General features: G+C 47.7%; 30 non-coding genes across 30 annotated transcripts; all 30 read left to right on the top strand.

The window, feature by feature from the left end:
• Positions 1–216: 216 nt before the first annotated feature.
• LOC143873977 (5S ribosomal RNA) lies at positions 217–335 on the top strand. The gene has a single exon (XR_013248669.1). It is a non-coding gene; the product is annotated as a 5S ribosomal RNA (ribosomal RNA).
• Positions 336–932: 597 nt separating this feature from the next.
• On the top strand, positions 933–1051 carry LOC143872546 (5S ribosomal RNA). Its single transcript, XR_013247288.1, has one exon. It is a non-coding gene; the product is annotated as a 5S ribosomal RNA (ribosomal RNA).
• Positions 1052–1648: 597 nt separating this feature from the next.
• LOC143872547 (5S ribosomal RNA) lies at positions 1649–1767 on the top strand. The gene has a single exon (XR_013247289.1). It is a non-coding gene; the product is annotated as a 5S ribosomal RNA (ribosomal RNA).
• A 597-nt stretch (positions 1768–2364) lies between these two features.
• Positions 2365–2483, top strand: LOC143872548 (5S ribosomal RNA). Its single transcript, XR_013247290.1, has one exon. It is a non-coding gene; the product is annotated as a 5S ribosomal RNA (ribosomal RNA).
• A 597-nt stretch (positions 2484–3080) lies between these two features.
• Positions 3081–3199, top strand: LOC143872549 (5S ribosomal RNA). The gene has a single exon (XR_013247291.1). It is a non-coding gene; the product is annotated as a 5S ribosomal RNA (ribosomal RNA).
• Positions 3200–3796: 597 nt separating this feature from the next.
• On the top strand, positions 3797–3915 carry LOC143872551 (5S ribosomal RNA). The gene has a single exon (XR_013247293.1). It is a non-coding gene; the product is annotated as a 5S ribosomal RNA (ribosomal RNA).
• A 597-nt stretch (positions 3916–4512) lies between these two features.
• LOC143872552 (5S ribosomal RNA) lies at positions 4513–4631 on the top strand. Its single transcript, XR_013247294.1, has one exon. It is a non-coding gene; the product is annotated as a 5S ribosomal RNA (ribosomal RNA).
• A 597-nt stretch (positions 4632–5228) lies between these two features.
• On the top strand, positions 5229–5347 carry LOC143872553 (5S ribosomal RNA). Its single transcript, XR_013247295.1, has one exon. It is a non-coding gene; the product is annotated as a 5S ribosomal RNA (ribosomal RNA).
• Positions 5348–5944: 597 nt separating this feature from the next.
• Positions 5945–6063, top strand: LOC143872554 (5S ribosomal RNA). Its single transcript, XR_013247296.1, has one exon. It is a non-coding gene; the product is annotated as a 5S ribosomal RNA (ribosomal RNA).
• Positions 6064–6660: 597 nt separating this feature from the next.
• On the top strand, positions 6661–6779 carry LOC143873412 (5S ribosomal RNA). Its single transcript, XR_013248121.1, has one exon. It is a non-coding gene; the product is annotated as a 5S ribosomal RNA (ribosomal RNA).
• A 605-nt stretch (positions 6780–7384) lies between these two features.
• On the top strand, positions 7385–7503 carry LOC143873978 (5S ribosomal RNA). The gene has a single exon (XR_013248670.1). It is a non-coding gene; the product is annotated as a 5S ribosomal RNA (ribosomal RNA).
• Positions 7504–8100: 597 nt separating this feature from the next.
• LOC143872555 (5S ribosomal RNA) lies at positions 8101–8219 on the top strand. The gene has a single exon (XR_013247297.1). It is a non-coding gene; the product is annotated as a 5S ribosomal RNA (ribosomal RNA).
• A 597-nt stretch (positions 8220–8816) lies between these two features.
• On the top strand, positions 8817–8935 carry LOC143873702 (5S ribosomal RNA). The gene has a single exon (XR_013248405.1). It is a non-coding gene; the product is annotated as a 5S ribosomal RNA (ribosomal RNA).
• A 596-nt stretch (positions 8936–9531) lies between these two features.
• On the top strand, positions 9532–9650 carry LOC143872556 (5S ribosomal RNA). Its single transcript, XR_013247298.1, has one exon. It is a non-coding gene; the product is annotated as a 5S ribosomal RNA (ribosomal RNA).
• Positions 9651–10247: 597 nt separating this feature from the next.
• Positions 10248–10366, top strand: LOC143872557 (5S ribosomal RNA). The gene has a single exon (XR_013247299.1). It is a non-coding gene; the product is annotated as a 5S ribosomal RNA (ribosomal RNA).
• A 597-nt stretch (positions 10367–10963) lies between these two features.
• On the top strand, positions 10964–11082 carry LOC143872558 (5S ribosomal RNA). Its single transcript, XR_013247300.1, has one exon. It is a non-coding gene; the product is annotated as a 5S ribosomal RNA (ribosomal RNA).
• Positions 11083–11679: 597 nt separating this feature from the next.
• LOC143873413 (5S ribosomal RNA) lies at positions 11680–11798 on the top strand. Its single transcript, XR_013248122.1, has one exon. It is a non-coding gene; the product is annotated as a 5S ribosomal RNA (ribosomal RNA).
• A 605-nt stretch (positions 11799–12403) lies between these two features.
• On the top strand, positions 12404–12522 carry LOC143874602 (5S ribosomal RNA). Its single transcript, XR_013249277.1, has one exon. It is a non-coding gene; the product is annotated as a 5S ribosomal RNA (ribosomal RNA).
• A 597-nt stretch (positions 12523–13119) lies between these two features.
• LOC143872559 (5S ribosomal RNA) lies at positions 13120–13238 on the top strand. The gene has a single exon (XR_013247301.1). It is a non-coding gene; the product is annotated as a 5S ribosomal RNA (ribosomal RNA).
• A 597-nt stretch (positions 13239–13835) lies between these two features.
• LOC143872560 (5S ribosomal RNA) lies at positions 13836–13954 on the top strand. Its single transcript, XR_013247302.1, has one exon. It is a non-coding gene; the product is annotated as a 5S ribosomal RNA (ribosomal RNA).
• Positions 13955–14551: 597 nt separating this feature from the next.
• LOC143872562 (5S ribosomal RNA) lies at positions 14552–14670 on the top strand. Its single transcript, XR_013247304.1, has one exon. It is a non-coding gene; the product is annotated as a 5S ribosomal RNA (ribosomal RNA).
• Positions 14671–15267: 597 nt separating this feature from the next.
• Positions 15268–15386, top strand: LOC143873415 (5S ribosomal RNA). Its single transcript, XR_013248124.1, has one exon. It is a non-coding gene; the product is annotated as a 5S ribosomal RNA (ribosomal RNA).
• A 605-nt stretch (positions 15387–15991) lies between these two features.
• On the top strand, positions 15992–16110 carry LOC143873979 (5S ribosomal RNA). Its single transcript, XR_013248671.1, has one exon. It is a non-coding gene; the product is annotated as a 5S ribosomal RNA (ribosomal RNA).
• Positions 16111–16707: 597 nt separating this feature from the next.
• Positions 16708–16826, top strand: LOC143873447 (5S ribosomal RNA). Its single transcript, XR_013248156.1, has one exon. It is a non-coding gene; the product is annotated as a 5S ribosomal RNA (ribosomal RNA).
• Positions 16827–17423: 597 nt separating this feature from the next.
• Positions 17424–17542, top strand: LOC143872563 (5S ribosomal RNA). The gene has a single exon (XR_013247305.1). It is a non-coding gene; the product is annotated as a 5S ribosomal RNA (ribosomal RNA).
• A 596-nt stretch (positions 17543–18138) lies between these two features.
• LOC143872564 (5S ribosomal RNA) lies at positions 18139–18257 on the top strand. The gene has a single exon (XR_013247306.1). It is a non-coding gene; the product is annotated as a 5S ribosomal RNA (ribosomal RNA).
• A 597-nt stretch (positions 18258–18854) lies between these two features.
• LOC143873094 (5S ribosomal RNA) lies at positions 18855–18973 on the top strand. Its single transcript, XR_013247816.1, has one exon. It is a non-coding gene; the product is annotated as a 5S ribosomal RNA (ribosomal RNA).
• A 597-nt stretch (positions 18974–19570) lies between these two features.
• On the top strand, positions 19571–19689 carry LOC143872565 (5S ribosomal RNA). The gene has a single exon (XR_013247307.1). It is a non-coding gene; the product is annotated as a 5S ribosomal RNA (ribosomal RNA).
• A 597-nt stretch (positions 19690–20286) lies between these two features.
• LOC143873416 (5S ribosomal RNA) lies at positions 20287–20405 on the top strand. The gene has a single exon (XR_013248125.1). It is a non-coding gene; the product is annotated as a 5S ribosomal RNA (ribosomal RNA).
• A 605-nt stretch (positions 20406–21010) lies between these two features.
• Positions 21011–21129, top strand: LOC143873980 (5S ribosomal RNA). Its single transcript, XR_013248672.1, has one exon. It is a non-coding gene; the product is annotated as a 5S ribosomal RNA (ribosomal RNA).
• The last annotated feature ends 585 nt before the right edge of the window (positions 21130–21714 follow it).

Below are 21714 nucleotides of genomic sequence, written 5' to 3' on the forward strand. Positions count from 1 at the left end.
AGATCGTGGCGATTCTTATATTGATTCGGGGGTACTCGGGAAGGTTCATCGCGCGATGACAGCCCTAGCGCCCTAGCGGTCATCCGGCTTTCCGACATGCTCGGATCGTCCATCCGGTGTCATCTAGCAGGATTTTTTCGCACTTTCATTTAAACGGACTTCGTACGACAATGCGAGTGGAAACTCTTTATTACTTTGACAATGGAGAGGCATGCTGGGTGCGATCATACCAGCACAAATGCACTGGATCCCATCAGAACTCCGAAGTTAAGCGTGCTTGGGCGAGAGTAGTGCTAGGATGGGTGACCTCCTGGGAAGTCCTCGTGTTGCACCCCTGTCACTTTTTTCGGCTATCTACCACTTTTTTCGAACAATCTTTCGGTTCTGGAACATCGATGCGAACTGAAACGCACGTTTAGTGCGACGCCTCCTACGTTTCGGTTGTGATCTTTTTATTTTCTGCCGGATAGTGAATTCAAATACGTCCGGTCTTTATTATGGCGGGGTGATAGTGTCGTTTGATTCGATAAACGGAATTCGTTCTGACATTTCATTTGCGGTCAAATTATAGCGGGGGTTTGTTTAGATTCAGTGACGTACAAGCTATAGCGGATGAGTGTACTAGTGGATGAAAGTCATGAATCCGGTCGGAAGGTGTTTACTGGCCGTGAGCTACCCTTGGTGCACAAATATCGTTCCGACGATAACTTTTGATCCGCCCGTCAGATCGTGGCGATTCTTATATTGATTCGGGGGTACTCGGGAAGATTAATCGCGCGATGACAGCCCTGGCAGTCATCCGGCTTTCCGACATGCTCGGATCGTCCATCCGGTGTCATCTAGCAGGATTTTTTCGCACTTTCATTTAAACGGACTTCGTACGACAATGCGAGTGGAAACTCTTTATTACTTTTACAATGGAGAGGCATGCTGGGTGCGATCATACCAGCACAAATGCACTGGATCCCATCAGAACTCCGAAGTTAAGCGTGCTTGGGCGAGAGTAGTACTAGGATGGGTGACCTCCTGGGAAGTCCTCGTGTTGCACCCCTGTCACTTTTTTCGGCTATCTACCACTTTTTTCGAACAATCTTTCGGTTCTGGAACATCGATGCGAACTGAAACGCACGTTTAGTGCGACGCCTCCTACGTTTCGGTTGGGATCATTTTATTTTCTTCCGGATAGTGAATTCAAATACGTCCGGTCTTTATTATGGCGGGGTGATAGTGTCGTTTGATTCGATAAACGGAATTCGTTCTGACATTTCATTTGCGGTCAAATTATAGCGGGGGTTTGTTCAGATTCAGTGACGTACAAGCTATAGCGGATGAGTGTACTAGTGGATGCGAGTCATGAATCCGGTCGGAAGGTGTTTACTGGCCGTGAGCTACCCTTGGTGCACAAATATCGTTCCCACGATAACTTTTGATCCGCCCGTCAGATCGTAGCGATTCTTATATTGATTCGGGGGTACTCAGGAAGATTAATCGCGCGATGACAGCCCTGGCGGTCATCCGGCTTTCCGACATGCTCGGATCGTCCATCCGGTGTCATCTAGCAGGATTTTTTCGCACTTTCATTTAAACGGACTTCGTACGACAATGCGAGTGGAAACTCTTTATTACTTTGACAATGGAGAGGCATGCTGGGTGCGATCATACCAGCACAAATGCACTGGATCCCATCAGAACTCCGAAGTTAAGCGTGCTTGGGCGAGAGTAGTACTAGGATGGGTGACCTCCTGGGAAGTCCTCGTGTTGCACCCCTGTCACTTTTTTCGGCTATCTACCACTTTTTTCGAACAATCTTTCGGTTCTGGAACATCGATGCGAACTGAAACGCACGTTTAGTGCGACGCCTCCTACGTTTCGGTTGGGATCATTTTATTTTCTTCCGGATAGTGAATTCAAATACGTCCGGTCTTTATTATGGCGGGGTGATAGTGTCGTTTGATTCGATAAACGGAATTCGTTCTGACATTTCATTTGCGGTCAAATTATAGCGGGGGTTTGTTCAGATTCAGTGACGTACAAGCTATAGCGGATGAGTGTACTAGTGGATGCGAGTCATGAATCCGGTCGGAAGGTGTTTACTGGCCGTGAGCTACCCTTGGTGCACAAATATCGTTCCCACGATAACTTTTGATCCGCCCGTCAGATCGTAGCGATTCTTATATTGATTCGGGGGTACTCAGGAAGATTAATCGCGCGATGACAGCCCTGGCGGTCATCCGGCTTTCCGACATGCTCGGATCGTCCATCCGGTGTCATCTAGCAGGATTTTTTCGCACTTTCATTTAAACGGACTTCGTACGACAATGCGAGTGGAAACTCTTTATTACTTTGACAATGGAGAGGCATGCTGGGTGCGATCATACCAGCACAAATGCACTGGATCCCATCAGAACTCCGAAGTTAAGCGTGCTTGGGCGAGAGTAGTACTAGGATGGGTGACCTCCTGGGAAGTCCTCGTGTTGCACCCCTGTCACTTTTTTCGGCTATCTACCACTTTTTTCGAACAATCTTTCGGTTCTGGAACATCGATGCGAACTGAAACGCACGTTTAGTGCGTCGCCTCCTACGTTTCGGTACGGATCTTTTTATTTTCTTCCGGATGGTGAATTCAAAGACGTCCGGTCTTTATTATGGCGGGGTGATAGTGTCGTTTGATTCGATAAACGGAATTCGTTCTGACATTTCATTTGCGGTCAAATTATAGCGGGGGTTTGTTTAGATTCAGTGACGTACAGGCTATAGCGGATGAGTGTACTAGTGGATGCGAGTCATGAATCCGGTCGGAAGGTGTTTACTGGGCGTGAGCTACCCTTGGTGCACAAATATCGTTTCGACGATAACTTTTGATCCGCCCGTCAGATCGTGGCGATTCTTATATTGATTCGGGGGTACTCGAGAAGATTAATCGCGCGATGACAGCCCTGGCGGTCATCCGGCTTTCCGACATGCTCGGATCGTCCATCCGGTGTCATCTAGCAGGATTTTTTTGCACTTTCATTTAAACGGACTTCGTACGACAATGCGAGTGGAAACTCTTTATTACTTTGACAATGGAGAGGCATGCTGGGTGCGATCATACCAGCACAAATGCACTGGATCCCATCAGAACTCCGAAGTTAAGCGTGCTTGGGCGAGAGTAGTACTAGGATGGGTGACCTCCTGGGAAGTCCTCGTGTTGCACCCCTGTCACTTTTTTCGGCTATCTACCACTTTTTTCGAACAATCTTTCGGTTCTGGAACATCGATGCGAACTGAAACGCACGTTTAGTGCGACGCCTCCTACGTTTCGGTTGGGATCTTTTTATTTTCTGCCGGATAGTGAATTCAAATACGTCCGGTCTTTATTATGGCGGGGTGATAGTGTCGTTTGATTCGATAAACGGAATTCGTTCTGACATTTCATTTGCGGTCAAATTATAGCGGGGGTTTGTTTAGATTCAGTGACGTACAAGCTATAGCGGATGAGTGTACTAGTGGATGAAAGTCATGAATCCGGTCGGAAGGTGTTTACTGGCCGTGAGCTACCCTTGGTGCACAAATATCGTTCCGACGATAACTTTTGATCCGCCCGTCAGATCGTGGCGATTCTTATATTGATTCGGGGGTACTCGGGAAGATTAATCGCGCGATGACAGCCCTGGCAGTCATCCGGCTTTCCGACATGCTCGGATCGTCCATCCGGTGTCATCTAGCAGGATTTTTTCGCACTTTCATTTAAACGGACTTCGTACGACAATGCGAGTGGAAACTCTTTATTACTTTTACAATGGAGAGGCATGCTGGGTGCGATCATACCAGCACAAATGCACTGGATCCCATCAGAACTCCGAAGTTAAGCGTGCTTGGGCGAGAGTAGTACTAGGATGGGTGACCTCCTGGGAAGTCCTCGTGTTGCACCCCTGTCACTTTTTTCGGCTATCTACCACTTTTTTCGAACAATCTTTCGGTTCTGGAACATCGATGCGAACTGAAACGCACGTTTAGTGCGACGCCTCCTACGTTTCGGTTGGGATCATTTTATTTTCTTCCGGATAGTGAATTCAAATACGTCCGGTCTTTATTATGGCGGGGTGATAGTGTCGTTTGATTCGATAAACGGAATTCGTTCTGACATTTCATTTGCGGTCAAATTATAGCGGGGGTTTGTTCAGATTCAGTGACGTACAAGCTATAGCGGATGAGTGTACTAGTGGATGCGAGTCATGAATCCGGTCGGAAGGTGTTTACTGGCCGTGAGCTACCCTTGGTGCACAAATATCGTTCCCACGATAACTTTTGATCCGCCCGTCAGATCGTAGCGATTCTTATATTGATTCGGGGGTACTCAGGAAGATTAATCGCGCGATGACAGCCCTGGCGGTCATCCGGCTTTCCGACATGCTCGGATCGTCCATCCGGTGTCATCTAGCAGGATTTTTTCGCACTTTCATTTAAACGGACTTCGTACGACAATGCGAGTGGAAACTCTTTATTACTTTGACAATGGAGAGGCATGCTGGGTGCGATCATACCAGCACAAATGCACTGGATCCCATCAGAACTCCGAAGTTAAGCGTGCTTGGGCGAGAGTAGTACTAGGATGGGTGACCTCCTGGGAAGTCCTCGTGTTGCACCCCTGTCACTTTTTTCGGCTATCTACCACTTTTTTCGAACAATCTTTCGGTTCTGGAACATCGATGCGAACTGAAACGCACGTTTAGTGCGACGCCTCCTACGTTTCGGTTGGGATCATTTTATTTTCTTCCGGATAGTGAATTCAAATACGTCCGGTCTTTATTATGGCGGGGTGATAGTGTCGTTTGATTCGATAAACGGAATTCGTTCTGACATTTCATTTGCGGTCAAATTATAGCGGGGGTTTGTTCAGATTCAGTGACGTACAAGCTATAGCGGATGAGTGTACTAGTGGATGCGAGTCATGAATCCGGTCGGAAGGTGTTTACTGGCCGTGAGCTACCCTTGGTGCACAAATATCGTTCCCACGATAACTTTTGATCCGCCCGTCAGATCGTAGCGATTCTTATATTGATTCGGGGGTACTCAGGAAGATTAATCGCGCGATGACAGCCCTGGCGGTCATCCGGCTTTCCGACATGCTCGGATCGTCCATCCGGTGTCATCTAGCAGGATTTTTTCGCACTTTCATTTAAACGGACTTCGTACGACAATGCGAGTGGAAACTCTTTATTACTTTGACAATGGAGAGGCATGCTGGGTGCGATCATACCAGCACAAATGCACTGGATCCCATCAGAACTCCGAAGTTAAGCGTGCTTGGGCGAGAGTAGTACTAGGATGGGTGACCTCCTGGGAAGTCCTCGTGTTGCACCCCTGTCACTTTTTTCGGCTATCTACCACTTTTTTCGAACAATCTTTCGGTTCTGGAACATCGATGCGAACTGAAACGCACGTTTAGTGCGTCGCCTCCTACGTTTCGGTACGGATCTTTTTATTTTCTTCCGGATGGTGAATTCAAAGACGTCCGGTCTTTATTATGGCGGGGTGATAGTGTCGTTTGATTCGATAAACGGAATTCGTTCTGACATTTCATTTGCGGTCAAATTATAGCGGGGGTTTGTTTAGATTCAGTGACGTACAGGCTATAGCGGATGAGTGTACTAGTGGATGCGAGTCATGAATCCGGTCGGAAGGTGTTTACTGGGCGTGAGCTACCCTTGGTGCACAAATATCGTTTCGACGATAACTTTTGATCCGCCCGTCAGATCGTGGCGATTCTTATATTGATTCGGGGGTACTCGAGAAGATTAATCGCGCGATGACAGCCCTGGCGGTCATCCGGCTTTCCGACATGCTCGGATCGTCCATCCGGTGTCATCTAGCAGGATTTTTTTGCACTTTCATTTAAACGGACTTCGTACGACAATGCGAGTGGAAACTCTTTATTACTTTGACAATGGAGAGGCATGCTGGGTGCGATCATACCAGCACAAATGCACTGGATCCCATCAGAACTCCGAAGTTAAGCGTGCTTGGGCGAGAGTAGTACTAGGATGGGTGACCTCCTGGGAAGTCCTCGTGTTGCACCCCTGTCACTTTTTTCGGCTATCTACCACTTTTTTCGAACAATCTTTCGGTTCTGGAACATCGATGCGAACTGAAACGCACGTTTAGTGCGACGCCTCCTACGTTTCGGTTGGGATCTTTTTATTTTCTGCCGGATAGTGAATTCAAATACGTCCGGTCTTTATTATGGCGGGGTGATAGTGTCGTTTGATTCGATAAACGGAATTCGTTCTGACATTTCATTTGCGGTCAAATTATAGCGGGGGTTTGTTTAGATTCAGTGACGTACAAGCTATAGCGGATGAGTGTACTAGTGGATGAAAGTCATGAATCCGGTCGGAAGGTGTTTACTGGCCGTGAGCTACCCTTGGTGCACAAATATCGTTCCGACGATAACTTTTGATCCGCCCGTCAGATCGTGGCGATTCTTATATTGATTCGGGGGTACTCGGGAAGATTAATCGCGCGATGACAGCCTTGGCGGTCATCCGGCTTTCCGACATGCTCGGATCGTCCATCCGGTGTCATCTAGCAGGATTTTTTCGCACTTTCATTTAAACGGACTTCGTACGACAATGCGAGTGGAAACTCTTTATTACTTTGACAATGGAGAGGCATGCTGGGTGCGATCATACCAGCACAAATGCACTGGATCCCATCAGAACTCTGAAGTTAAGCGTGCTTGGGCGAGAGTAGTACTAGGATGGGTGACCTCCTGGGAAGTCCTCGTGTTGCACCCCTGTCACTTTTTTCGGCTATCTACCACTTTTTTCGAACAATCTTTCGGTTCTGGAACATCGATGCGAACTGAAACGCACGTTTAGTGCGTCGCCTCCTACGTTTCGGTTCGGATCTTTTTATTTTCTTCCGGATGGTGAATTCAAAGACGTCCGGTCTTTATTATGGCGGGGTGATAGTGTCGTTTGATTCGATAAACGGAATTTGTTCTGACATTTCATTTGCGGTCAAATTATAGCGGGGGTTTGTTCAGATTCAGTGACGTACAGGCTATAGCGGATGAGTGTACTAGTGGATGCGAGTCATGAATCCGGTCGGAAGGTGTTTACTGGCCGTGAGCTACCCTTGGTGCACAAATATCGTTCCGACGATAACTTTTGATCCGCCCGTCAGATCGTGGCGATTCTTATATTGATTCGGGGGTACTCGGGAAGGTTCATCGCGCGATGACAGCCCTAGCGCCCTAGCGGTCATCCGGCTTTCCGACATGCTCGGATCGTCCATCCGGTGTCATCTAGCAGGATTTTTTCGCACTTTCATTTAAACGGACTTCGTACGACAATGCGAGTGGAAACTCTTTATTACTTTGACAATGGAGAGGCATGCTGGGTGCGATCATACCAGCACAAATGCACTGGATCCCATCAGAACTCCGAAGTTAAGCGTGCTTGGGCGAGAGTAGTGCTAGGATGGGTGACCTCCTGGGAAGTCCTCGTGTTGCACCCCTGTCACTTTTTTCGGCTATCTACCACTTTTTTCGAACAATCTTTCGGTTCTGGAACATCGATGCGAACTGAAACGCACGTTTAGTGCGACGCCTCCTACGTTTCGGTTGTGATCTTTTTATTTTCTGCCGGATAGTGAATTCAAATACGTCCGGTCTTTATTATGGCGGGGTGATAGTGTCGTTTGATTCGATAAACGGAATTCGTTCTGACATTTCATTTGCGGTCAAATTATAGCGGGGGTTTGTTTAGATTCAGTGACGTACAAGCTATAGCGGATGAGTGTACTAGTGGATGAAAGTCATGAATCCGGTCGGAAGGTGTTTACTGGCCGTGAGCTACCCTTGGTGCACAAATATCGTTCCGACGATAACTTTTGATCCGCCCGTCAGATCGTGGCGATTCTTATATTGATTCGGGGGTACTCGGGAAGATTAATCGCGCGATGACAGCCCTGGCAGTCATCCGGCTTTCCGACATGCTCGGATCGTCCATCCGGTGTCATCTAGCAGGATTTTTTCGCACTTTCATTTAAACGGACTTCGTACGACAATGCGAGTGGAAACTCTTTATTACTTTTACAATGGAGAGGCATGCTGGGTGCGATCATACCAGCACAAATGCACTGGATCCCATCAGAACTCCGAAGTTAAGCGTGCTTGGGCGAGAGTAGTACTAGGATGGGTGACCTCCTGGGAAGTCCTCGTGTTGCACCCCTGTCACTTTTTTCGGCTATCTACCACTTTTTTCGAACAATCTTTCGGTTCTGGAACATCGATGCGAACTGAAACGCACGTTTAGTGCGACGCCTCCTACGTTTCGGTTGGGGTCTTTTTATTTTCTGCCGGATAGTGAATTCAAATACGTCCGGTCTTTATTATGGCGGGGTGATAGTGTCGTTTGATTCGATAAACGGAATTCGTTCTGACATTTCATTTGCGGTCAAATTATAGCGGGGGTTTGTTTAGATTCAGTGACGTACAAGCTATAGCGGATGAGTGTACTAGTGGATGAAAGTCATGAATCCGGTCGGAAGGTGTTTACTGGCCGTGAGCTACCCATGGTGCACAAATATCGTTCCGACGATAACTTTTGATCCGCCCGTCAGATCGTGGCGATTCTTATATTGATTCGGGGGTACTCGGGAAGATTAATCGCGCGATGACAGCCTTGGCGGTCATCCGGCTTTCCGACATGCTCAGATCGTCCATCCGGTGTCATCTAGCAGGATTTTTTCGCACTTTGATTTAAACGGACTTCGTACGACAATGCGAGTGGAAACTCTTTATTACTTTGACAATGGAGAGGCATGCTGGGTGCGATCATACCAGCACAAATGCACTGGATCCCATCAGAACTCCGAAGTTAAGCATGCTTGGGCGAGAGTAGTACTAGGATGGGTGACCTCCTGGGAAGTCCTCGTGTTGCACCCCTGTCACTTTTTTCGGCTATCTACCACTTTTTTCGAACAATCTTTCGGTTCTGGAACATCGATGCGAACTGAAACGCACGTTTAGTGCGTCGCCTCCTACGTTTCGGTACGGATCTTTTTATTTTCTTCCGGATGGTGAATTCAAAGACGTCCGGTCTTTATTATGGCGGGGTGATAATGTCGTTTGATTCGATAAACGGAATTCGTTCTGACATTTCATTTGCGGTCAAATTATAGCGGGGGTTTGTTTAGATTCAGTGACGTACAGGCTATAGCGGATGAGTGTACTAGTGGATGCGAGTTATGAATCCGGTCGGAAGGTGTTTACTGGCCGTGAGCTACCCTTGGTGCACAAATATCGTTTCGACGATAACTTTTGATCCGCCCGTCAGATCGTGGCGATTCTTATATTGATTCGGGGGTACTCGGGAAGATTAATCGCGCGATGACAGCCCTGGCGGTCATCCGGCTTTCCGACATGCTCGGATCGTCCATCCGTATCATCTAGCAGGATTTTTTCGCACTTTCATTTAAACGGACTTCGTACGACAATGCGAGTGGAAACTCTTTATTACTTTGACAATGGAGAGGCATGCTGGGTGCGATCATACCAGCACAAATGCACTGGATCCCATCAGAACTCCGAAGTTAAGCGTGCTTGGGCGAGAGTAGTACTAGGATGGGTGACCTCCTGGGAAGTCCTCGTGTTGCACCCCTGTCACTTTTTTCGGCTATCTACCACTTTTTTCGAACAATCTTTCGGTTCTAGAACATCGATGCGAACTGAAACGCACGTTTAGTGCGACGCCTCCTACGTTTCGGTTGGGATCTTTTTATTTTCTGCCGGATAGTGAATTCAAATACGTCCGGTCTTTATTATGGCGGGGTGATAGTGTCGTTTGATTCGATAAACGGAATTCGTTCTGACATTTCATTTGCGGTCAAATTATAGCGGGGGTTTGTTTAGATTCAGTGACGTACAAGCTATAGCGGATGAGTGTACTAGTGGATGAAAGTCATGAATCCGGTCGGAAGGTGTTTACTGGCCGTGAGCTACCCTTGGTGCACAAATATCGTTCCGACGATAACTTTTGATCCGCCCGTCAGATCGTGGCGATTCTTATATTGATTCGGGGGTACTCAGGAAGATTAATCGCGCGATGACAGCCCTGGCGGTCATCCGGCTTTCCGACATGCTCGGATCGTCCATCCGGTGTCATCTAGCAGGATTTTTTCGCACTTTCATTTAAACGGACTTCGTACGACAATGCGAGTGGAAACTCTTTATTACTTTGACAATGGAGAGGCATGCTGGGTGCGATCATACCAGCACAAATGCACTGGATCCCATCAGAACTCCGAAGTTAAGCGTGCTTGGGCGAGAGTAGTACTAGGATGGGTGACCTCCTGGGAAGTCCTCGTGTTGCACCCCTGTCACTTTTTTCGGCTATCTACCACTTTTTTCGAACAATCTTTCGGTTCTGGAACATCGATGCGAACTGAAACGCACGTTTAGTGCGTCGCCTCCTACGTTTCGGTACGGATCTTTTTATTTTCTTCCGGATGGTGAATTCAAAGACGTCCGGTCTTTATTATGGCGGGGTGATAGTGTCGTTTGATTCGATAAACGGAATTCGTTCTGACATTTCATTTGCGGTCAAATTATAGCGGGGGTTTGTTTAGATTCAGTGACGTACAGGCTATAGCGGATGAGTGTACTAGTGGATGCGAGTCATGAATCCGGTCGGAAGGTGTTTACTGGCCGTGAGCTACCCTTGGTGCACAAATATCGTTTCGACGATAACTTTTGATCCGCCCGTCAGATTGTGGCGATTCTTATATTGATTCGGGGGTACTCGAGAAGATTAATCGCGCGATGACAGCCCTGGCGGTCATCCGGCTTTCCGACATGCTCGGATCGTCCATCCGGTGTCATCTAGCAGGATTTTTTTGCACTTTCATTTAAACGGACTTCGTACGACAATGCGAGTGGAAACTCTTTATTACTTTGACAATGGAGAGGCATGCTGGGTGCGATCATACCAGCACAAATGCACTGGATCCCATCAGAACTCCGAAGTTAAGCGTGCTTGGGCGAGAGTAGTACTAGGATGGGTGACCTCCTGGGAAGTCCTCGTGTTGCACCCCTGTCACTTTTTTCGGCTATCTACCACTTTTTTCGAACAATCTTTCGGTTCTGGAACATCGATGCGAACTGAAACGCACGTTTAGTGCGACGCCTCCTACGTTTCGGTTGGGATCTTTTTATTTTCTGCCGGATAGTGAATTCAAATACGTCCGGTCTTTATTATGGCGGGGTGATAGTGTCGTTTGATTCGATAAACGGAATTCGTTCTGACATTTCATTTGCGGTCAAATTATAGCGGGGGTTTGTTTAGATTCAGTGACGTACAAGCTATAGCGGATGAGTGTACTAGTGGATGAAAGTCATGAATCCGGTCGGAAGGTGTTTACTGGCCGTGAGCTACCCTTGGTGCACAAATATCGTTCCGACGATAACTTTTGATCCGCCCGTCAGATCGTGGCGATTCTTATATTGATTCGGGGGTACTCGGGAAGTTTAATCGCGCGATGACAGCCTTGGCGGTCATCCGGCTTTCCGACATGCTCGGATCGTCCATCCGGTGTCATCTAGCAGGATTTTTTCGCACTTTCATTTAAACGGACTTCGTACGACAATGCGAGTGGAAACTCTTTATTACTTTGACAATGGAGAGGCATGCTGGGTGCGATCATACCAGCACAAATGCACTGGATCCCATCAGAACTCTGAAGTTAAGCGTGCTTGGGCGAGAGTAGTACTAGGATGGGTGACCTCCTGGGAAGTCCTCGTGTTGCACCCCTGTCACTTTTTTCGGCTATCTACCACTTTTTTCGAACAATCTTTCGGTTCTGGAACATCGATGCGAACTGAAACGCACGTTTAGTGCGTCGCCTCCTACGTTTCGGTTCGGATCTTTTTATTTTCTTCCGGATGGTGAATTCAAAGACGTCCGGTCTTTATTATGGCGGGGTGATAGTGTCGTTTGATTCGATAAACGGAATTTGTTCTGACATTTCATTTGCGGTCAAATTATAGCGGGGGTTTGTTCAGATTCAGTGACGTACAGGCTATAGCGGATGAGTGTACTAGTGGATGCGAGTCATGAATCCGGTCGGAAGGTGTTTACTGGCCGTGAGCTACCCTTGGTGCACAAATATCGTTCCGACGATAACTTTTGATCCGCCCGTCAGATCGTGGCGATTCTTATATTGATTCGGGGGTACTCGGGAAGGTTCATCGCGCGATGACAGCCCTAGCGCCCTAGCGGTCATCCGGCTTTCCGACATGCTCGGATCGTCCATCCGGTGTCATCTAGCAGGATTTTTTCGCACTTTCATTTAAACGGACTTCGTACGACAATGCGAGTGGAAACTCTTTATTACTTTGACAATGGAGAGGCATGCTGGGTGCGATCATACCAGCACAAATGCACTGGATCCCATCAGAACTCTGAAGTTAAGCGTGCTTGGGCGAGAGTAGTGCTAGGATGGGTGACCTCCTGGGAAGTCCTCGTGTTGCACCCCTGTCACTTTTTTCGGCTATCTACCACTTTTTTCGAACAATCTTTCGGTTCTGGAACATCGATGCGAACTGAAACGCACGTTTAGTGCGACGCCTCCTACGTTTCGGTTGTGATCTTTTTATTTTCTGCCGGATAGTGAATTCAAATACGTCCGGTCTTTATTATGGCGGGGTGATAGTGTCGTTTGATTCGATAAACGGAATTCGTTCTGACATTTCATTTGCGGTCAAATTATAGCGGGGGTTTGTTTAGATTCAGTGACGTACAAGCTATAGCGGATGAGTGTACTAGTGGATGAAAGTCATGAATCCGGTCGGAAGGTGTTTACTGGCCGTGAGCTACCCTTGGTGCACAAATATCGTTCCGACGATAACTTTTGATCCGCCCGTCAGATCGTGGCAATTCTTATATTGATTCGGGGGTACTCGGGAAGATTAATCGCGCGATGACAGCCCTGGCAGTCATCCGGCTTTCCGACATGCTCGGATCGTCCATCCGGTGTCATCTAGCAGGATTTTTTCGCACTTTCATTTAAACGGACTTCGTACGACAATGCGAGTGGAAACTCTTTATTACTTTTACAATGGAGAGGCATGCTGGGTGCGATCATACCAGCACAAATGCACTGGATCCCATCAGAACTCCGAAGTTAAGCGTGCTTGGGCGAGAGTAGTACTAGGATGGGTGACCTCCTGGGAAGTCCTCGTGTTGCACCCCTGTCACTTTTTTCGGCTATCTACCACTTTTTTCGAACAATCTTTCGGTTCTGGAACATCGATGCGAACTGAAACGCACGTTTAGTGCGACGCCTCCTACGTTTCGGTTGGGATCATTTTATTTTCTTCCGGATAGTGAATTCAAATACGTCCGGTCTTTATTATGGCGGGGTGATAGTGTCGTTTGATTCGATAAACGGAATTCGTTCTGACATTTCATTTGCGGTCAAATTATAGCGGGGGTTTGTTCAGATTCAGTGACGTACAAGCTATAGCGGATGAGTGTACTAGTGGATGCGAGTCATGAATCCGGTCGGAAGGTGTTTACTGGCCGTGAGCTACCCTTGGTGCACAAATATCGTTCCCACGATAACTTTTGATCCGCCCGTCAGATCGTAGCGATTCTTATATTGATTCGGGGGTACTCAGGAAGATTAATCGCGCGATGACAGCCCTGGCGGTCATCCGGCTTTCCGACATGCTCGGATCGTCCATCCGGTGTCATCTAGCAGGATTTTTTCGCACTTTCATTTAAACGGACTTCGTACGACAATGCGAGTGGAAACTCTTTATTACTTTGACAATGGAGAGGCATGCTGGGTGCGATCATACCAGCACAAATGCACTGGATCCCATCAGAACTCCGAAGTTAAGCGTGCTTGGGCGAGAGTAGTACTAGGATGGGTGACCTCCTGGGAAGTCCTCGTGTTGCACCCCTGTCACTTTTTTCGGCTATCTACCACTTTTTTCGAACAATCTTTCGGTTCTGGAACATCGATGCGAACTGAAACGCACGTTTAGTGCGTCGCCTCCTACGTTTCGGTACGGATCTTTTTATTTTCTTCCGGATGGTGAATTCAAAGACGTCCGGTCTTTATTATGGCGGGGTGATAGTGTCGTTTGATTCGATAAACGGAATTCGTTCTGACATTTCATTTGCGGTCAAATTATAGCGGGGGTTTGTTTAGATTCAGTGACGTACAGGCTATAGCGGATGAGTGTACTAGTGGATGCGAGTCATGAATCCGGTCGGAAGGTGTTTACTGGCCGTGAGCTACCCTTGGTGCACAAATATCGTTTCGACGATAACTTTTGATCCGCCCGTCAGATCGTGGCGATTCTTATATTGATTCGGGGGTACTCGAGAAGATTAATCGCGCGATGACAGCCCTGGCGGTCATCCGGCTTTCCGACATGCTCGGATCGTCCATCCGGTGTCATCTAGCAGGATTTTTTTGCACTTTCATTTAAACGGACTTCGTACGACAATGCGAGTGGAAACTCTTTATTACTTTGACAATGGAGAGGCATGCTGGGTGCGATCATACCAGCACAAATGCACTGGATCCCATCAGAACTCCGAAGTTAAGCGTGCTTGGGCGAGAGTAGTACTAGGATGGGTGACCTCCTGGGAAGTCCTCGTGTTGCACCCCTGTCACTTTTTTCGGCTATCTACCACTTTTTTCGAACAATCTTTCGGTTCTGGAACATCGATGCGAACTGAAACGCACGTTTAGTGCGACGCCTCCTACGTTTCGGTTGGGATCTTTTTATTTTCTGCCGGATAGTGAATTCAAATACGTCCGGTCTTTATTATGGCGGGGTGATAGTGTCGTTTGATTCGATAAACGGAATTCGTTCTGACATTTCATTTGCGGTCAAATTATAGCGGGGGTTTGTTTAGATTCAGTGACGTACAAGCTATAGCGGATGAGTGTACTAGTGGATGAAAGTCATGAATCCGGTCGGAAGGTGTTTACTGGCCGTGAGCTACCCTTGGTGCACAAATATCGTTCCGACGATAACTTTTGATCCGCCCGTCAGATCGTGGCGATTCTTATATTGATTCGGGGGTACTCGGGAAGATTAATCGCGCGATGACAGCCTTGGCGGTCATCCGGCTTTCCGACATGCTCGGATCGTCCATCCGGTGTCATCTAGCAGGATTTTTTCGCACTTTCATTTAAACGGACTTCGTACGACAATGCGAGTGGAAACTCTTTATTACTTTGACAATGGAGAGGCATGCTGGGTGCGATCATACCAGCACAAATGCACTGGATCCCATCAGAACTCTGAAGTTAAGCGTGCTTGGGCGAGAGTAGTACTAGGATGGGTGACCTCCTGGGAAGTCCTCGTGTTGCACCCCTGTCACTTTTTTCGGCTATCTACCACTTTTTTCGAACAATCTTTCGGTTCTGGAACATCGATGCGAACTGAAACGCACGTTTAGTGCGTCGCCTCCTACGTTTCGGTTCGGATCTTTTTATTTTCTTCCGGATGGTGAATTCAAAGACGTCCGGTCTTTATTATGGCGGGGTGATAGTGTCGTTTGATTCGATAAACGGAATTTGTTCTGACATTTCATTTGCGGTCAAATTATAGCGGGGGTTTGTTCAGATTCAGTGACGTACAGGCTATAGCGGATGAGTGTACTAGTGGATGCGAGTCATGAATCCGGTCGGAAGGTGTTTACTGGCCGTGAGCTACCCTTGGTGCACAAATATCGTTCCGACGATAACTTTTGATCCGCCCGTCAGATCGTGGCGATTCTTATATTGATTCGGGGGTACTCGGGAAGGTTCATCGCGCGATGACAGCCCTAGCGCCCTAGCGGTCATCCGGCTTTCCGACATGCTCGGATCGTCCATCCGGTGTCATCTAGCAGGATTTTTTCGCACTTTCATTTAAACGGACTTCGTACGACAATGCGAGTGGAAACTCTTTATTACTTTGACAATGGAGAGGCATGCTGGGTGCGATCATACCAGCACAAATGCACTGGATCCCATCAGAACTCCGAAGTTAAGCGTGCTTGGGCGAGAGTAGTGCTAGGATGGGTGACCTCCTGGGAAGTCCTCGTGTTGCACCCCTGTCACTTTTTTCGGCTATCTACCACTTTTTTCGAACAATCTTTCGGTTCTGGAACATCGATGCGAACTGAAACGCACGTTTAGTGCGACGCCTCCTACGTTTCGGTTGTGATCTTTTTATTTTCTGCCGGATAGTGAATTCAAATACGTCCGGTCTTTATTATGGCGGGGTGATAGTGTCGTTTGATTCGATAAACGGAATTCGTTCTGACATTTCATTTGCGGTCAAATTATAGCGGGGGTTTGTTTAGATTCAGTGACGTACAAGCTATAGCGGATGAGTGTACTAGTGGATGAAAGTCATTAATCCGGTCGGAAGGTGTTTACTGGCCGTGAGCTACCCTTGGTGCACAAATATCGTTCCGACGATAACTTTTGATCCGCCCGTCAGATCGTGGCGATTCTTATATTGATTCGGGGGTACTCGGGAAGATTAATCGCGCGATGACAGCCCTGGCAGTCATCCGGCTTTCCGACATGCTCGGATCGTCCATCCGGTGTCATCTAGCAGGATTTTTTCGCACTTTCATTTAAACGGACTTCGTACGACAATGCGAGTGGAAACTCTTTATTACTTTTACAATGGAGAGGCATGCTGGGTGCGATCATACCAGCACAAATGCACTGGATCCCATCAGAACTCCGAAGTTAAGCGTGCTTGGGCGAGAGTAGTACTAGGATGGGTGACCTCCTGGGAAGTCTTCGTGTTGCACCCCTGTCACTTTTTTCGGCTATCTACCACTTTTTTCGAACAATCTTTCGGTTCTGGAACATCGATGCGAACTGAAACGCACGTTTAGTGCGACGCCTCCTACGTTTCGGTTGGGGTCTTTTTATTTTCTGCCGGATAGTGAATTCAAATACGTCCGGTCTTTATTATGGCGGGGTGATAGTGTCGTTTGATTCGATAAACGGAATTCGTTCTGACATTTCATTTGCGGTCAAATTATAGCGGGGGTTTGTTTAGATTCAGTGACGTACAAGCTATAGCGGATGAGTGTACTAGTGGATGAAAGTCATGAATCCGGTCGGAAGGTGTTTACTGGCCGTGAGCTACCCATGGTGCACAAATATCGTTCCGACGATAACTTTTGATCCGCCCGTCAGATCGTGGCGATTCTTATATTGATTCGGGGGTACTCGGGAAGATTAATCGCGCGATGACAGCCTTGGCGGTCATCCGGCTTTCCGACATGCTCAGATCGTCCATCCGGTGTCATCTAGCAGGATTTTTTCGCACTTTGATTTAAACGGACTTCGTACGACAATGCGAGTGGAAACTCTTTATTACTTTGACAATGGAGAGGCATGCTGGGTGCGATCATACCAGCACAAATGCACTGGATCCCATCAGAACTCCGAAGTTAAGCGTGCTTGGGCGAGAGTAGTACTAGGATGGGTGACCTCCTGGGAAGTCCTCGTGTTGCACCCCTGTCACTTTTTTCGGCTATCTACCACTTTTTTCGAACAATCTTTCGGTTCTGGAACATCGATGCGAACTGAAACGCACGTTTAGTGCGTCGCCTCCTACGTTTCGGTACGGATCTTTTTATTTTCTTCCGGATGGTGAATTCAAAGACGTCCGGTCTTTATTATGGCGGGGTGATAATGTCGTTTGATTCGATAAACGGAATTCGTTCTGACATTTCATTTGCGGTCAAATTATAGCGGGGGTTTGTTTAGATTCAGTGACGTACAGGCTATAGCGGATGAGTGTACTAGTGGATGCGAGTTATGAATCCGGTCGGAAGGTGTTTACTGGCCGTGAGCTACCCTTGGTGCACAAATATCGTTTCGACGATAACTTTTGATCCGCCCGTCAGATCGTGGCGATTCTTATATTGATTCGGGGGTACTCGGGAAGATTAATCGCGCGATGACAGCCCTGGCGGTCATCCGGCTTTCCGACATGCTCGGATCGTCCATCCGTATCATCTAGCAGGATTTTTTCGCACTTTCATTTAAACGGACTTCGTACGACAATGCGAGTGGAAACTCTTTATTACTTTGACAATGGAGAGGCATGCTGGGTGCGATCATACCAGCACAAATGCACTGGATCCCATCAGAACTCCGAAGTTAAGCGTGCTTGGGCGAGAGTAGTACTAGGATGGGTGACCTCCTGGGAAGTCCTCGTGTTGCACCCCTGTCACTTTTTTCGGCTATCTACCACTTTTTTCGAACAATCTTTCGGTTCTGGAACATCGATGCGAACTGAAACGCACGTTTAGTGCGACGCCTCCTACGTTTCGGTTGGGATCTTTTTATTTTCTGCCGGATAGTGAATTCAAATACGTCCGGTCTTTATTATGGCGGGGTGATAGTGTCGTTTGATTCGATAAACGGAATTCGTTCTGACATTTCATTTGCGGTCAAATTATAGCGGGGGTTTGTTTAGATTCAGTGACGTACAAGCTATAGCGGATGAGTGTACTAGTGGATGAAAGTCATGAATCCGGTCGGAAGGTGTTTACTGGCCGTGAGCTACCCTTGGTGCACAAATATCGTTCCGACGATAACTTTTGATCCGCCCGTCAGATCGTGGCGATTCTTATATTGATTCGGGGGTACTCAGGAAGATTAATCGCGCGATGACAGCCCTGGCGGTCATCCGGCTTTCCGACATGCTCGGATCGTCCATCCGGTGTCATCTAGCAGGATTTTTTCGCACTTTCATTTAAACGGACTTCGTACGACAATGCGAGTGGAAACTCTTTATTACTTTGACAATGGAGAGGCATGCTGGGTGCGATCATACCAGCACAAATGCACTGGATCCCATTAGAACTCCGAAGTTAAGCGTGCTTGGGCGAGAGTAGTACTAGGATGGGTGACCTCCTGGGAAGTCCTCGTGTTGCACCCCTGTCACTTTTTTCGGCTATCTACCACTTTTTTCGAACAATCTTTCGGTTCTGGAACATCGATGCGAACTGAAACGCACGTTTAGTGCGTCGCCTCCTACGTTTCGGTACGGATCTTTTTATTTTCTTCCGGATGGTGAATTCAAAGACGTCCGGTCTTTATTATGGCGGGGTGATAGTGTCGTTTGATTCGATAAACGGAATTCGTTCTGACATTTCATTTGCGGTCAAATTATAGCGGGGGTTTGTTTAGATTCAGTGACGTACAGGCTATAGCGGATGAGTGTACTAGTGGATGCGAGTCATGAATCCGGTCGGAAGGTGTTTACTGGCCGTGAGCTACCCTTGGTGCACAAATATCGTTTCGACGATAACTTTTGATCCGCCCGTCAGATCGTGGCGATTCTTATATTGATTCGGGGGTACTCGGGAAGATTAATCGCGCGATGACAGCCTTGGCGGTCATCCGGCTTTCCGACATGCTCGGATCGTCCATCCGGTGTCATCTAGCAGGATTTTTTCGCACTTTCATTTAAACGGACTTCGTACGACAATGCGAGTGGAAACTCTTTATTACTTTGACAATGGAGAGGCATGCTGGGTGCGATCATACCAGCACAAATGCACTGGATCCCATCAGAACTCCGAAGTTAAGCGTGCTTGGGCGAGAGTAGTACTAGGATGGGTGACCTCCTGGGAAGTCCTCGTGTTGCACCCCTGTCACTTTTTTCGGCTATCTACCACTTTTTTCGAACAATCTTTCGGTTCTGGAACATCGATGCGAACTGAAACGCACGTTTAGTGCGACGCCTCCTACGTTTCGGTTGGGATCTTTTTATTTTCTGCCGGATAGTGAATTCAAATACGTCCGGTCTTTATTATGGCGGGGTGATAGTGTCGTTTGATTCGATAAACGGAATTCGTTCTGACATTTCATTTGCGGTCAAATTATAGCGGGGGTTTGTTTAGATTCAGTGACGTACAAGCTATAGCGGATGAGTGTACTAGTGGATGAAAGTCATGAATCCGGTCGGAAGGTGTTTACTGGCCGTGAGCTACCCTTGGTGCACAAATATCGTTCCGACGATAACTTTTGATCCGCCCGTCAGATCGTGGCGATTCTTATATTGATTCGGGGGTACTCGGGAAGATTAATCGCGCGATGACAGCCTTGGCGGTCATCCGGCTTTCCGACATGCTCGGATCGTCCATCCGGTGTCATCTAGCAGGATTTTTTCGCACTTTCATTTAAACGGACTTCGTACGACAATGCGAGTGGAAACTCTTTATTACTTTGACAATGGAGAGGCATGCTGGGTGCGATCATACCAGCACAAATGCACTGGATCCCATCAGAACTCTGAAGTTAAGCGTGCTTGGGCGAGAGTAGTACTAGGATGGGTGACCTCCTGGGAAGTCCTCGTGTTGCACCCCTGTCACTTTTTTCGGCTATCTACCACTTTTTTCGAACAATCTTTCGGTTCTGGAACATCGATGCGAACTGAAACGCACGTTTAGTGCGTCGCCTCCTACGTTTCGGTTCGGATCTTTTTATTTTCTTCCGGATGGTGAATTCAAAGACGTCCGGTCTTTATTATGGCGGGGTGATAGTGTCGTTTGATTCGATAAACGGAATTTGTTCTGACATTTCATTTGCGGTCAAATTATAGCGGGGGTTTGTTCAGATTCAGTGACGTACAGGCTATAGCGGATGAGTGTACTAGTGGATGCGAGTCATGAATCCGGTCGGAAGGTGTTTACTGGCCGTGAGCTACCCTTGGTGCACAAATATCGTTCCGACGATAACTTTTGATCCGCCCGTCAGATCGTGGCGATTCTTATATTGATTCGGGGGTACTCGGGAAGGTTCATCGCGCGATGACAGCCCTAGCGCCCTAGCGGTCATCCGGCTTTCCGACATGCTCGGATCGTCCATCCGGTGTCATCTAGCAGGATTTTTTCGCACTTTCATTTAAACGGACTTCGTACGACAATGCGAGTGGAAACTCTTTATTACTTTGACAATGGAGAGGCATGCTGGGTGCGATCATACCAGCACAAATGCACTGGATCCCATCAGAACTCCGAAGTTAAGCGTGCTTGGGCGAGAGTAGTGCTAGGATGGGTGACCTCCTGGGAAGTCCTCGTGTTGCACCCCTGTCACTTTTTTCGGCTATCTACCACTTTTTTCGAACAATCTTTCGGTTCTGGAACATCGATGCGAACTGAAACGCACGTTTAGTGCGACGCCTCCTACGTTTCGGTTGTGATCTTTTTATTTTCTGCCGGATAGTGAATTCAAATACGTCCGGTCTTTATTATGGCGGGGTGATAGTGTCGTTTGATTCGATAAACGGAATTCGTTCTGACATTTCATTTGCGGTCAAATTATAGCGGGGGTTTGTTTAGATTCAGTGACGTACAAGCTATAGCGGATGAGTGTACTAGTGGATGAAAGTCATGAATCCGGTCGGAAGGTGTTTACTGGCCGTGAGCTACCCTTGGTGCACAAATATCGTTCCGACGATAACTTTTGATCCGCCCGTCAGATCGTGGCGATTCTTATATTGATTCGGGGGTACTCGGGAAGATTAATCGCGCGATGACAGCCCTGGCAGTCATCCGGCTTTCCGACATGCTCGGATCGTCCATCCGGTGTCATCTAGCAGGATTTTTTCGCACTTTCATTTAAACGGACTTCGTACGACAATGCGAGTGGAAACTCTTTATTACTTTTACAATG

Source organism: Tasmannia lanceolata, unplaced genomic scaffold, assembly GCF_043159265.1.
Source record: "Tasmannia lanceolata isolate RefF3 unplaced genomic scaffold, GAP_Taslan_0.1 ptg000003l, whole genome shotgun sequence".
Classification (NCBI taxonomy): Eukaryota; Viridiplantae; Streptophyta; class Magnoliopsida; order Canellales; family Winteraceae; genus Tasmannia; species Tasmannia lanceolata.